Source organism: Sus scrofa, chromosome 14, assembly GCF_054392235.1.
Source record: "Sus scrofa isolate SSC_HxYL_T2T_F1_AM1 chromosome 14, Sscrofa_HxYL_maternal_Yorkshire_Landrace_v2.0, whole genome shotgun sequence".
In the NCBI taxonomy this organism is placed as follows: Eukaryota; Metazoa; Chordata; class Mammalia; order Artiodactyla; family Suidae; genus Sus; species Sus scrofa.
The window spans coordinates 12,443,160-12,458,593 of record NC_139396.1 but is presented as its reverse complement, the minus strand read 5'-3'; positions in this window follow the sequence as shown (position 1 = coordinate 12,458,593).

Below are 15,434 nucleotides of genomic sequence, written 5' to 3'. Positions count from 1 at the left end.
TCCCTGGCTATAGATGGGACCCTGTGGCTGGGGGGGTTTGCCATCTCATATAAAATGCAGCCCCATCAATGCGGGAGGGCAGGCGCCAGTCTACCAGGTAACAGGTCTGAGAAGCCCAAGGATTCTTCTGCCCAGGTCTCTGCACTAGATGGCCTAGTCCCCCTTTTCGGAGGGACCTCGGGTCTAGGAGGGATGTTCCTGCCAGGTTCACAGCTCTAGGAGGATAGACCCTTGCCCTTAGGACAGCTCGACCACCTCCCCGTTCACACTGGACTTCTTCAGAACAACAAGGACCGGGCATGCAGAAAGCTCCGTCCTGGGCCTGAATGTCCTAAGCCTCATCTGAAGTGATACCCACTGGCTGCCAGAGGCCCAGGTCCATGGTGAAAGGAGGTAGCACCAGAGAAGCAGGTCCCATTCAAACTCTGGCTCCTCACATCCGAGCAGGAACCTCTCGGACTGCTCTCCTGCACTCCATGTTATCATGGCAGTGCAGAAAGTGGGACAACTGGTCTTGCACGGTGGTGGTAGCTGAGCTAAGGCATGGACGGGATGTCATGGACTGGACATGGGACACATCTGAGTGCAGACGTGCCTCCTCATAGCATGGACATTGCTGTCAACCCTCCTTCTTTTGAGGTGAAAGGATGCCTGGAAACCTAAGCAGGGAGGCCATGCCAAGGTCCTGTATATGCGAAGGCTCCAGCTGAGCTAATGAGGGCCTGAGAGGTCACTTACATGAGAAAGCAGGAGAGAGCTTCCGCATCGGGGCTCTGGGGCAGGTGGCTGCGGGCCAGGGACTTGAAGCGCTGCCAGCGTCGGAAGTTCTGATAGACGCTCTTATGGTGAGAGGCGTCCTCCTGAGGGCCCTTGTGCTGGGAGGCATGCAGGCTGCCTGCCCCAGAGGTGCCATGTGGCCACGGCCCAGAGCTCCCTGGGGGCAGGATGAAGGCCATCTGGGCAGCTGGCGGTGCTGCTTGAGGAGGAAGGCCTGGGGCCAAGCCTCCCTTGCCAGCCTGAGCTGCTGCAATAGCTGGGGCAGCCACCCCGCTGTCCCCCACAGGGCTTGCTATGCAAAGGGGTGCAGGACACAAAGCACTCCCCATGAGGGCACTGGAAGCATTCCCATTGAGGGGGGCCTGAGGGCGCCCAAAGGCCTGAGACTGGTGGGGCAATGCTGACCTCCCTCCTGACCAGACTGGGACAGGGATATTGCCAAGCCCTGGGGCAATGGGGCAATGGTCAGCAGGAGTAACCTGAGGTGTCATGGGATGAGCTGGCTGCAATAGGGTGCTGCCAGGCAGGAGTAATGGGGCCATGGGTGGTGGCAGGTGCTGCTCCCAAGCTGGCTGGGGTTGGGAGCCAGGAGTGGGGGGAGGATAGGAGCGTGAGGCCCCAGGGTGCATGACCACATCCGTGCCCAGCAGTGGAAATGCTGTGGAGAGAAAGGAAAGGGGTGAATGGAAGAGGAGAATGGGCGACATGGACGGAAGCTCTCTGGGGACTCAGAGGGCACACCTCAGTGGGAGAAGGCATTTGGCACGGGAACCTGTGTGATGTGCAGATGTCCTGGCGGGATGTTCATGGTCTGACCTGCGGTTGAGAATGACTTCCCTTGTGACCTTGATCACCCACACCAAGTTGCCTGCCCCTGTCTCCCGAGAAATGCTCAACCCAGCAGCAGGGATGGGAGAACCTCCCTGAGGAGCTCCCTGACACCTCGTCCTCACAGGCTGTCCCCACGTCCTGGACATGAGCATGTCCCTCAGCAAGGTCACTGGCAGGTAAGGGCCTTCTCCAAGGTCCTTCCAGGCACCGTGAGGCCTTTGATGGACCTCCACTGTCTAAAGTCGAAGGGCCTCACCTCCTCCTCAACCCTTCCTCTCGGGATGCTCAGCACACATCTGTTCTGTCTTTAGTTCCTGACTTCGCACAACACCTCTCAAAGGCTGAGAAGATCGCTCTGCACACAGAACCCTTAGACAAACACAGAACAGCCCCACCAAGCATGCACCTGCCTCTCCGAACCACCCAGAGTGGACACTTCACGGGGGCTAAGGTGTGCCACCCCATCCCGATGGCCCTGAATCCCTCACACCATGCAGTTCTGCTCCTCAGAGAGAAGTCTGAGAAGTCGGTTTGTGTCCCCTGCATTTTTGCCACTTCCCATCCAGGGTTGGCTTCCGAAGATGAGCACCGGCCCAGGGCGGCTCATTTGACAAAGGTCATGGGAGTAGAGGCTGCCTGGGGTCCTTCCCCTTCCAGCTCCCAATAATGGAAAGTGAGGAGAAACTGAGAATCAGGCAGGAGTCAGGTGCCATTGTGAGAAAACCGCCCATTCAGGAGGAGGAGGTACATACCACGAGGCACCGAATTGACCTCCACAGGTATTCTAGGAGGTTTGAGAGTAGCAGACTAGATCATCTTCCTGCTTCTGTGCTACACTGCTTCACCCCCCCCTTTACAAAGGAAGCAGCCTTCCTAGGCATTCCACCTGCACCAGCCTCTCTCCACATGTAGTAGTAGTGACTTGAAATAGGAACACACTCTTCATCTCAAAGTCAGGCCTCAGCTTCTGCTGTGAGACACCTGACACGCTGCGCCATGTCTGCAGAGACGTATTTCCACAAAAGGGAAACCAATACAGAACACCTCAGGCCCACGAGTCCTAGCTTGGGTGAAGTCACTTGGTTGCCCATCCCTTGTGGAATCCAAGGCCACAGTTGCCTGACCTGAGAAGTGAGTTCTGGGCGGGATGGAGGGAAACGTTCTGGGCTGTGGCAGTGAGAGTCACATCCTGCCCAGCTCAGAGCAGACCCTTTCCTGAGCATGTGGCCACAGACAACACCCACCAGCACTGAATCATTTTCTGACTATACCCTCCCATTCCACGCCCCCATTAGCCAGAGTATGCTCCAGTTCCAATCCCTTAGAGAGGTCTGGTGAGGCGAGCTTCAGATGCCTGAGGACCACAAAGCGGGGCTAGGCTTTCCCCATGGCCCACCCAGGGCCAGCCACAGGACACCGGCTCCACACACGTTCCAAGTGGCTTGTCTCCCTTCTAGAAACCGCCAACCTGCCTGCTGCCATCCTGCCTCCCCAACCAGAGCAAGGCCTCTTGAACCACCTCCAAGCAGCTGTCCTCCCCAGGGCAGCCTCAGGTTTCTACAGGCTCCCCAGCTGAGATGTCCCTGGGGTGCAGTGCTCTCGCCTTCCTCTCCTTCGGTCCAACTCGATGTCCACAGTGAAGGATCCCAACGGAAACCCAGGGATTTGAGGGAGGCCCTTTCTCTTGGAAAACAGCCCCTGTCTAGAGGCTTACCGCCTTCTGAAGCCATTCCCACAGGCATGGGCCTGGGCCATCACGGGCTGGTGGCCTCAACGTGGACAGTCCAGAGCAGGACCCAGCGAGGGACCTGCCCCAACAGATGCTCAGGAGGCAAGTAAAGGAGCCCAAGTTTGAATCTCAACAGTAGAATGCGGGCCTCCAGTCATTCTGCAGTGGGGGAGGGGCCGAGGGCAGGTGAGCCTGGGTGGGGGTGGGGTGCCATTCCATGCTGGCCTCTGCAGGGAGGCAAGAACCAGACGTTTCTTCCACCTTATGCAGGGGCCAGACAATTGTCCAGTGCCTCTTCAGACAATGTATGTGGTGGTTTTCAGAGTCACAGCACCAAGGTTTGTCTTGATGTTCCCTTTCCCTTTGTTATTCATCAACTTGTTTATTGTCCTTCAACCCCCTCAGCTTCCGTCCTGGCTCCAGGCTCCCTTCCCAGGAGGCCAGATTTCTGAACAAAATTCACCTTTTATCATCTGATAACCACGTGGGTTTTCATGGCCACCTGAAACCCAATGTTTATGGTTTGGCTTCTCTCAGCAGACCCACCATTTGTGATTGGTGTGTGTCCGTCTTTCCTAAGGAAGCCGTCCTTGTGTGCCAAGCAGCATCCAGCAGGACCCACCTTCCTCATGTTCCCTTGTGCTGGAAAGGCCCAGCCTATCCAAAAAGCCACTGCACAGCCCACGTGTCCAAGACCAGAGATCAGTCTGTGGTGTCTCCCTTATGATGACATTGCTGGTAAGTCTTCTAGCTTTTCCCTGTTAAATGTTTGAATGTAACATTTTCCACAAATCCTCCCTTCTCAGGGATCACAGTCCACGTGTGCCGAATAGCATATGGAGTGCTGAGTCCTCCTCTCCCCTCTTTCCCCTGTCCACTCAGTCCTCGTTCCCACCAGGGATCAGAGATGCCTGTTTCATTCCCATCTTTTCAGAGATCTTTTGGGCAAGCAACTTTGAATGCCATCCGTTGGCCTTTGCAGGTAGTATTCCTTTGTCTCTGGTTGAAATGTACCATGTGCACAGGGAACTCCATCTTGGACTTGTGATGGAAAAGGTTGGGGGATAATGTGAGAAAGTGATTACATATGTATCCTACATAGATATATATGTATCATATATCATATATACATACATCTGTCTGTAGGACAGGGTCCTTCGGCTACGCAGCAGAAGTAGACCAAACATTGTAAATCAACTGCAGTGGAAAACCTAACCTCTTGTAAGATCAAAGAGTTCCTCTTGAGAAAGAGTGAAAAAGGAAACGAGAAAATTAAATTGCGTCCCCGTAGACCTGAGTATCTTTCCTTTTGTTGCCTTCCTACTGATATCGTGGCTCCTCTGTTACTGGATGCATTTTTAACATGGGAGTTCCTCCATTCTCTTGAAATTCAATGTACTGAAAGGGCAGAGTGCTCAAAGCCAGGCAAAATCAATAGTAAATGTGCAGGCCCATTTGAGTTTTTCATTTCCCATACACAGTGCCTGCATTTAGCCTGACCTGTGTCCCATGCACCATTTTGGACATCTCTTTACTGCAAGTACTTTCCCTGTGTATCTGAAATTTACCTTTCCCTCGGAATCAGCATGCATCTGGCAAGACTCGCCCATAAGGGTACCATATTAGGCTACAGGGAGTGGGCAGTTCTTGAGGGGAGGAGAACTTGGAGTGGAGACCAAAAGGTGCCTTTTGGTCCAACCCAAAAGAAAATGGCAAAGGGACCCCAAATCTGCAGGCTCTTTGGATGAAATGGCAATGGAAGAGCGAAGATATACTATTGCGTCTTTGAGCTTTATGTGGTTAAGGACAGAAGTAAGGGAGGAGAAGACAAAATCTTCTCTTTCCTTATGTGAAAGAACCAGAAGTGTGTGTGTTGGGGGGGTCTCTTGGTTTAATTGCTTTCTCCTTTGGGGGACACACGTGCTGCCTATGGATGTTCCTAGGCTAGGAGTCACATCAGACCTGCACGAGCACGCCTCTGCCATAGCCAGAGCAATGTGGGATCCAAGCTGCATCTGGGACCTACAGCACAGCTCAGGGCAACTCCGGATCCTTATTCTACTGAAGGAGGCTGGCATGGAGTGTGAATCCTCACAGATCCTAGGGGGGTTTATGTCTGCTGAGCCATGATGGGAATTGCTGGCTTTTGTAGGTGTGAAAACATCGAGTGCCCGTGATGTGGGTGTGCCCTTTGACACAGTGCCAGCTTTTTATCCACCAATGTCCAATCTCCACGTGTCCAAACCCACTCGCATCAACGTCCTCCCCAGCAAGCCCTGCTTGAAAGCTGGTGCATTTCCTGTCTGCATCCCATACTCTTTCTCTTTAGAATCGAGGCTCGTCCTTGCCTGTGGTGCTGTCTGCATGGGAATCAACGTAGCATCCCTGACACAGCCAAATGGAAACACACCTGAGGAAACGTTCAGATTGGGAGTTAAGATCAGCTTATCACGATGCAAATGATAGGAATGCGTATGTCTGTCTTGAGTGGTGAGAGGCGAGGTCTCGGGAACATCATCAAGGGAGGTGAGGGGTGAAAACCTCCTAGGACTGCAAGCAAATCTCTTGGGAGGCAAGAGTCCCTGTGTGCAGTAGCAGAACTACAATTGCTCCTGCTGTTAGGGTGTTGGGCAAGGAAGGAGAGGTTGAAAGGATTGTTGCAGATTGAGAAAAAGGACTTGTGTGGGTGCTTCCAAAGCTTCTTGCCCCTTGCAAAGGAACATGGACTCCAAAGAGGGTGAGAAGCTGAGGCGAGAGTATTTCCTGCAATGCCATGGTGAGCTTTGTAGGAAGAAACTCTGGATGGGGCACTGCAAAACTGAGCACCATGGGAATAGGGCTCTCTATTGGAGCTTTTACACTGAAGAAACATTTCAAGGGTTTTCAAACAAGACCTTCATAGGAGAAGATTGCTGAGGCACCCATTGTACCCAGGCATTCAGGAAGGCCAGGCTTCCTTGTTGCTTCCTCCCCTTCTTCAGCCACTCCTGCAATTTGTTACAAGATTCTCACGCATAGCTCAGATGTAGTATTTGTGGGGGTTTCTTGTTTGGTTGGTTTTGAATCGTTCTTCCCCCAAGACAATGGTTTTGCTACTGTACAGCATGGTGACCCAGGTACACACACATGTACACATTCTAGTCTCTCCCATGAGCATGCTCTATCACAAGTCCTCAGTGCTACACAGCAGGATCTCATTGCTAATCCACACCAAAGCCAATCCTTTGCATCCCTTCACCCCAAGCTCCTAAGCCACCCCACTCCCTCCCCAGATGTCGTATTAGCATGAGTCTTCTCAGGGACATTGATACAAAAGTTGCACTGTGGAAACGAGGTGCTCCCAATTCTTCCATCATTTTTGACTGACTTTCGACTTCTGAGGGCCGCATCCATGGCATCGGGAGATTCCCAGGCTAGGGGTCCAATCAGAGCTGTGGCCCCTGGCCTATGCCAGTGCCACAGCAATGCCAGATCCCAGCCGTGATGGCAACCTACACCGCAGCTCACATCAACACCCGAACCTTAACCCACCGGGCGAGGCCAGGGGTGGAACCCGCAACTTCATGGTTCCTAGTCAGATTCGGTTCTGATGCACCATGACACGAACGCCTTCTGTTGTTCATTATCTTATACTACCTCAGAACCCTACATCCCGACATCGGAGAGGCAGAGGTTGTCAAATCAGCGGCACTGTAATGAGGGAAACCAGTCAGGGAACTGGGTGTCTCAACGTCCTTTGGACCATGAGCTCTGATTGTTCCTGCAGAGAGCTTCGGGGCCGGCACTGGCGGCTGAGGAGAAACATCTCTGGAGATGGATCACTAGCATCAGGAGACAGTGAACCTTCCACTCCCACATGGAAATTGAAAGGCACTGAGAGATCCCAGGTTTGTGTCTTGTGGACGTTTCAAGTCTGTGCCCTTGGGAGCTCTGGGTGTCATCAGATAGATGTAAGGGTCTTGAGAGGTATCCTGTGGAGGAAGAAATGCTCTGATGTTGCCACGGACCAGAAAAGGGATCTGAGGGTTCAAGTTTCTTTGGCGAGCATTACCAAGTCAGGTCGGTATGTTGAATCTGCTGCTACTTCTTTGTGGGTGGATGGCCACCTGAACTTCCATGATGTCGTGCCAGACGTAGGGAGGGAGAGGAATAGTGTTCCCAAAGTACCTGCTGTCTTGTGACTGGCAAAGAGGGTCAAGTTTAGCTCACCAGCATAACCAGGACAACCAGAACCGTACAAAGGAGACACACATGTGCACCAACCTTTATTGAACAAGCTCCATGTATTAAAGAAAGACATGAAGAACAAACATGCGTGGAGAATCGAGGCATTTGGAAATTCTGTAGGCACGGTGACAGGAGCACCATCTCTGAAGAGAGGTTCCCAGATCTCCAATTGCGTGCTAGAATGGTTCTTTAAGGGATCCATCCAATTTGCTAGGGGAAAGACCCTTCTCTTTGTAGACAAGCAAATCCCAACCCAAAGAGTCCACACAGCCTAAGGTACTGTGGCCCAAACGGCATGAATGTCCTTGGCCCACTTTGAGGATTCTGTGCTTAGGCTGGATCTCTGCAAACTCTTGTATGGGGATCCTATCTAAATGCATGGGTTTCACCGATGCAGTGTGACCGTGGGGGCTCATCTCCCAAGAGAAAGGGTTTAAGAAGAGATGGCCACAGAAGCTCCCAGGGAGAAGACAGGAAGACAACCCCAGAGAGCTTTCCAGCGAATGCAAATCCTCCATGACATTCCTGTCTTGGAGGGAGCTCCTGGGCCAGCTCTTCTGATGCTTCCTTCCCTCCCTCCTCTTCCCACCTGTCCCCTGCTGACTGAGCTGTTGTGCACAGAGACTACCATCCTCCAACCGCTCCTAGTGTCTGTTGAGGAGGGTCCGCTTGGGTAGTCAGTAGTGCACGTGGGAGCAAAGAGGGTGGTTTCCCAAGGGGTGGCCTGCCTGAGGATGGGGCCCATCCTGGTGGCCTTTAGCATTCATTCCATGACAGCCCTGCTAAGGAATATGGGGACTCTTCAGCCATTGGGTGTGACCGCTCTGTGCTCTTGTGCACGCTGCAGACGCCTTGTGACCTCCTCCATGTGGGTTCATGCCCGCATGGAGCTCAGGTCCGGAGCAGTGTTTCCACCACAGCTTTTAGCAGCACTGTGGATCAGGCTGCTGGGAGACTTGAGGGACTGTGCGGCCTATGCAGGCAGGGGACTAAAGTGTGTGAGTGATTAAAATGGGTGGCATTCCAGTGTGCCTGCCGTTCCAAAGCGTAGGAAAGCTCGAGGGAAGAATTTCCAATTTGAAAACCCTCATGGGGTTCACAAGAAGTAGCTCAGGGCACGGGAAAAGGAGTGAAGATGTACCATCCAGGCTGCTAGTTTCACTGGTGTCTTCCTTTTTCACATACCAATGTCGGTCAGCACTTCTGTTCAAAGGGCATGCTTGGGTCTCTGTTGGGGGCAGCCTTGCTGAATGTAGTGCTGACCACCTAGTTGGAGTCGGATGTAAATCGTGATGGATTTGCAAGCCTAGGGGGGATTGGTACAAGGCCACCTGGTTGTCAGGAATCTGGTAATGCGTCAAATGTGAGGGTTGGTTGGGTTTTGTCTATGGATATGTGTGTAAGGGGAGATCATGCCTGTGTTTGGGTGAGCGTTTGTCTTTGGAGGGTGCTGAGATGTAACAGAGGCATAGTCCAGGAGCTGGCGTTTAGGTGTTTGTAAGTTGGTGTTCAGGGGCCTATTTTTCATGGATGTTTTCCACCGTGAAGTTGGGGATTGTGTGTCTCAGGGTGGACTTGGTAGGATTATCTGCCTAGGCCTCAGGGCAATGTTAGGGAAGTCCAGGGGCCGATCTGTGTATTTGTACCTTTGGGGCCTGTAGTGAAACTTCGTGGTTGGGACTTGACCCCAGCCAAAATTGAGAGTGGGACTGGAATCTACCTTGCCCTCAGCTTGGCACCTGAATCCAGGTTCCCAGGTTCAGAGAGGATTCGAGCGCACAGACTTCTTCTTTTTGGTGGCATCTGCCCCATGTGGAGTTTCCCCGTCCACGGACGGAGTGCCACAGCAGCAATCGGGACCACTGCAGTGAACACTCAGAATCCTTAGCCTTCCGTGCCACAAAGGAATGCCACGACCTGCTCAAACCCACTGTCTTTGCACTGTCAGACCCCTCACCAGGTGTCAGGATTTGATGAAGCTCTGGATCTTCTGCTTCGTGGCAGGAAGAATTTGGCATGAAGCGAAGCCCCAGGTAAAGAGTGAGTTTCGGAGCATAAGACCCTGGGGGGAGATACGCGTAAGCTGGCCAGGGAGCAGAGCAGCCCCAAGAACCAAGAGAGCTACATTTCTAGAATCCAAGGCCCAGTGGGGAGGGGAGAAGACTGCCTTCTTCCTCATTGGAGGGTGGATATCAAGGCTTCCATCTCCAGCTCCTCATTGTGCCCTATATGGATGGTGTGCCCTGGGCTGTCACAGTGCTTGTTCAAATCGGTGTGTATTCCCAGGAGTTTGGTCATATATCAACTGGGGTAATTCATCTCAGGTTTCCATTTCCTGTCCTGTTTTACCTAGTCGTGTCCCCTCTCCCCTGTGTTTCTGTCTGGGTGAGGTGCAGAAATGCTCCTTGTCCAGGACACTTCTCTCCTTGATCTCATGCAGCAGGACTCGATCTCCACATCTGTTGTCTTGTGCTTGAAGTCTTGGGGGTTGTGTCTTGAGCGTGTCTGGCACTTCGATGCATGCGGCCTTCCTTCAAGTCGGGTAAGTCATGGCTGGGTTCCTTTTCTTGAGTGATCATCAGCTTTAGACCATTTCGAAGACCCCGTGAAAGCTTGTCCTTAACCCATCCCCGGTGGGTGGTTTCTGCTCTTTAAGGATCCTCCTCTATCCTTCCCTTTAGGATGATTCTTTGTGTGTTCATGGCCTGTCATATGGCTCTTTGCTTTTTTGTGTGTAGCACATGTTCCAGAGCCGTGCATGTGTCTTTTGATGTGTAGAGGGCGAGTCGGCCTATCTTCTGGGACTGGTGAATGCTATATAGGTCAGCGTGCCGTATTGGCATGCTTCTGGATTCTGCATGCTGGAAGAGTGCATGCCCTTGGATGGAGCCTTGGGGAGTGTGGGTTTATGGATATGCGGAGAGTGTGTTATATGCGTGTTTGGAGGAAAGGACGTAGGGTGCTAGGTTTGCAATTGTGTCGTTTACTGACTGAGTAATTGCGGGTCTGCTTGGGTCTTTTGGAGAGTTGTGTGTAGAATGCGTTTGAGTGTGTATTCCAGGGGCATGGGCATTTGGAGGCATATTCGCTGGGGCTATGCCCTTGTAGTTTTCAGGAGGGACATGTTAGGCTTATATATGTGGGGACGTGGGGAAGTGTGTGTCTGCTGGAGAGATGAGGTTCTGTGTTTCTACAGGGGCGTGGGAGACGTGCATTTCTTGGTGTGAGAAATATGTGCTGTGGTTATGTGTTACGAGTTTGCAGATGGATGAGCTGGGTCCTAGGATCATTGGATATGTGGAAGTCATTTCCTATGTGGTTTGCTGGTGATAGGTCCATGTGTCGTACGTGTGTATACTCGTTTGTGTGTCTATCACCAGGTGCATGACCAGGTTGTGTTCCTATGGTATGGAGGTGTTGGGAGTGTGCCACGTTGCTTCTTGGCAGAATGCCGAGGTGTTTCTACAGGTCCTAGGTACGAAGAGATGGTGTATCCACATTGAGGGTGAGGGCTGAAATACATATGCAGTTGACCCACACACAGGTGCAGCGTCCTGGCAGGGCGGTTGTCTTCTGGAGAGGTGGCACCATGTGTAGTGTTTGGGGCATCTGTATGTTCAAGGGTTGGGAATATTTGTCTGTGTGTGTCCATAGGTGTTTGAGACGTGTACATGTGTATTAGTACGTGTAGGCGGATTGTGGCTGTGTGTGTATTTGAGGTCCTGGGGCTTCTGTAGTATGTATTTGGAGGGATGTCAGAGGTAGGTGTGTGTGTTTGGAAACAAAGAAATCTCATAGGCGACGTGTGTGTGTTCTGGAATCCTGGCCTAGAAGTCCTGTAGGGCTGTGGTCTTGCCTATGGGGTGTGCGTGAGACGACTGTGTAGGAGCTGGTGGTAGTGAGCCTGTATATGAAGTAGTCATTGTGTACCACTGGTCGGTGTTTGCGTTCAGGCCCCTGTTGGGTATGTGCATGTGAAGACCTCAGGTGGTATAGTTTTGTTTGTGGGGAAGTGGGTGGAGTGGGGGGTGGCCGTTTCTTGTCTTTTCAGGGCAGACCCATGGCATTGGGAAATGCCCTGGCTATGGTGGAATTGGCGCTGCAGCTGCAGCTGCCAGCCACAGCCACAGCAAGGCCAGTTCCGAGCTGCATCTGGGACCTGCTCCATATCTGAAGGCAATCCTGGATCCAGGGATTGCACCTGCCTTCTCTCCTATACGGGTCAGGTTCATTCCAATGTAGCCACGACGGGAATGCCTGCTGGAAGTTTTTTCCTCACAACGTCATTTTCAGTTCTTGGCATCAGCCCAGTCATCTTTTCTAGGTCATCGGAGTTTAGTCTTGGCAGATTGTACTTTGCTAGGAAGGTGTCCATTTCGTCTAGGAAGTCTGTTTTCTTGGCATAGAGTTGCTTTTAGTAGTCTCTTCTGATCCTCTGTATTCTGGGATGTCCATTGGAAGCTGGTGTGCATTTTGATGGTTATTGATTTGAGTCCACTCTTTTTTCCCTGATGAGTCTGGCTAAGGGTTTATCCATATGGTGGATGTATTCAAAGAAGCAGTTGTAGCTGCATTGATCTTTCCGATGGTTTTCTTCGCTGCTCTTTCCTTTCTGCTCTGATCATTAGGATGTCTTTCCTTGTGTTTGTCTTTCTCTGGTTGCTTTGGGCGTAAGGCCAGGTTGTTTGTTGGTGGTTTTCCTTGTTGGCTGAGGTAGGCTTGTATTGCTGGAAACGTCCCTCTTCGATCTGCCTTTGGTGCATCCCATAGGCTTTGGATTGTTATGTCTTTGGTGTCACTTGCTTCTTGGGATCTTCAGATTTCCTCTTTGGTTTCTCCAGCACTCCCTTGTTTGTTGAGTAGCATGTTGTCGAGTTCCCGTGCGTTGGTGTTTGTTGCCATTGTTTTCTTTGTGGTTGATTTCGAGCCTCATAGCGTTGGGTTCATACAAGCCGTGGGACAGGATTTCAATTTCCTTCCATGTACAGTGGCTTGCTTAGTGACGCAGCATGTGATCTGTCCTAGGGAATGTCAGGTGTGCCCTTGAGAGGAGTGTGTATGCTGCTTCATTGGGATGGAAAGCGCTCTACATATGGAGGAAGTGCCCTGTGGTCCAATGCATTATTGAAGGCCTGGGTTCCCTTGTTGATTTTATGTCTGGAGGACCCGTGCGTTGATGGGAGTCAGGTGTGAAGGCCCCCTGCTCTGACTGTGTTAGTGTCCATTTCTCCTTTTACGGTTGTAGCAGTTGCCTTCTACATTGCGGGGATCCTGTATTGGGTGCATATAGGTTTCCAATTCCCATCTCCTCTCCTTGGATTGATCCTTGACCATTACTTAATGACCTTCTTTGTGTCTTATTAATATGCTTTATTTGAATGTCTCTTTTGTGTGATGGGGGTGTTTCTACTCCATCTCTCTTTTAATTCCCACGCACGAGGAATATTTTCTTGTATCCTCTCACTATCAATTTGTGTATGTCCCTCAAACTGAAGGGGGTCTCTTGAAGACAGCAGGTCTACCTATCTGTCTATCCCTCTACCTATCTGGATCGAGATCGAGATGGAGATCGAGATGGAGAACGAGACGGAGCTCTCGATGTAGACCCAGAGAGAAGGAGATGCGTCTTCTTTTTGTATGCATGCAGCCAGTGGATGTCTTTCGGTTGGGGCATTTTGTGCATTTCCATTGAAGGTGCTTCTTGATCTGTATGTTCTTATGGCCATGTTATTAGCTGTGTCAGATTGGGTTTTGTTGGTCTTTTCCCGTCCTCCCTTGTTCTCTGCTCTTGTGGTTTGATGACTGCCTCTAGTGGGGTGTTTGTTGGGTGTTTTTTGATTGTTCTTTCCCCGAGACAATTTTTTCCACTGTCCAGCATTGTGAATTATACAAAGATGTATAATTCATCTTTGTGCCATTATCATGCTCCATCATAAGTGATTCGACCTCGTTCTCAGCGCTACACAGCAGGATCTCCTTGCTAATCCCTTCCAAAAGCAGTCGTTTGCATCCAATAACCCCAAGCTCCCCATCCATCCCACTCCCTCCCCTCGCTCTAGGCAACCACAAGTCTATTCTCCAAGTCCATGAGTTCCTTTAGGTGGAAAGGTTCCTTTGGGCTGTATATGAGACTCCTCATATGAGTGATGTCGTATGGTAGTCGTCCTTCTCTTTCGGACTTCCTTCACTCAGGATGAGAGGGTCTCGTTCCATCCATGTTGCTGCAGATGGCATTAGGGTGCTCTGTTTTATGGCGCAGGAGTATTCCATTGTGTGTATATACCGCATCCTCTTTGGCTCTTAATTGTTATTTCCCCGATACAATCTTGTTTTCTACTGTACAACGTGGTGACCCAGTTACACATACATGTAGGCATTCTATGTTCTCACATTATCATGCTCCGTCAAACATGACTAGACATTGTACCCAGTTCTACACAGCAGGATCTCATTGATAATCCATTCCCAAGGCAATAGTGGGCAGGCATTAACCCCAAGCTCCCCATCCACCCCACTCCCTCCCCCTCCCCTCCCCCTTGGCCACCACAAGTCTATTCTGCAAGTCCATGAGTTGCTTTTCTGTGGAAAGGTTCATTTGTGCCTTATATTTGATTCCAGATATAAGTGTGTGGTATCCTCTTCTGGAATGGATCCCTTAACCGTGAACTAGTGTCCTTCTTTGCCTTTCTCGATGGCCTTCGTTTTAAAGGCGATTTTGTTGGATATGAGCAGCGCTTCTCCTGATCTCCTGTCTTGTCCATTGGCATGAAATATCTTTTCCCATCCCCTCCCTTTCAATCTATACGTGTCCTTTGCCCTCGGGTGAGCTTGTCTAGGCAGCAGATTGAAGGTTTTTGCTTTGGTACCCAATCTGGCACTCTGTGTCTTTTGATGGCAGCATTCGGTCCTGGAACAATTCAGGTGTTCATTGATAGATGTTTCTTGATTGCCATTTGAAGCCTTGTTTTCCCGTTGAGTCTATGTTTCTCTTTTCTTCTTTCTTTTCCTTTGGGTGGATGGGTTCTGTTGATTCTCTGCTGGAGTCCTTTCCTTTTCCGATTTTTGAATGTAGTGTTGGCTTTTGGTTTGTGGTTGCCCTGTTTTGTTATTATGTTAACCCCTTCGTTTGTCTGCTCACTTTAGCCTGACTGTTACATAGGACCAAACGCGTCATTGAAACAAGAGAAAGGATCTACATTTTCTTCCATTCCTCGCCCTCATTGTATGATTTGATGTAGTTTATTTCATTTTATGCTTTTGACATCTTCATGGTTAGATGTGTATGCTGGTTTCTCTAAGTCACTGTTTTCCAATGGTTTTTTTCTTTTTTCTTTTTTTGAATTGGAGAACCCTTAGAGTATTTCTTTCAGAATGGGTTTTGTATTGCAGTACTCTTTCAGTGTTGGTTTGTTGGAGAAATTCTTGCTTTCCCCTTCGATTTGAAATGATAGTCTTGCTGGATAGGGTATTTGGAAGAGGCAGATTATTTGTTCTTTCTTTCAGTGTTTTCAATGGGTCTCGCCACCCCCTTCTGGCCTGGAGTGTTTCTGTAGAGCAAACTGCTGATAACCTTATTGGGGTTCCCTCATCATGAATGCCTTGCTTTTCTCTTGCTTCCTTTAGCCTCCTCCCTTTCTGTTTAACTTTGGCCATATTGATCAGCATAGGTCTTGCTGCGTGCCTGTTTGGGTTCAACTTGTTTGGGGCTCTCTGTGCTTCCCGTATCTTGCTATCACTCTCCTGTAGTTGTTGCTTTAAAACCTCGATTGCAGGACTCCCTGTTGTGGTGCCCTGGAAACTGGCCATGGCCCCTGCCCCTCTCCCCCAGCCACAAGGACCAGACCCTCCCTTTGGCTGATGACATGAGGAG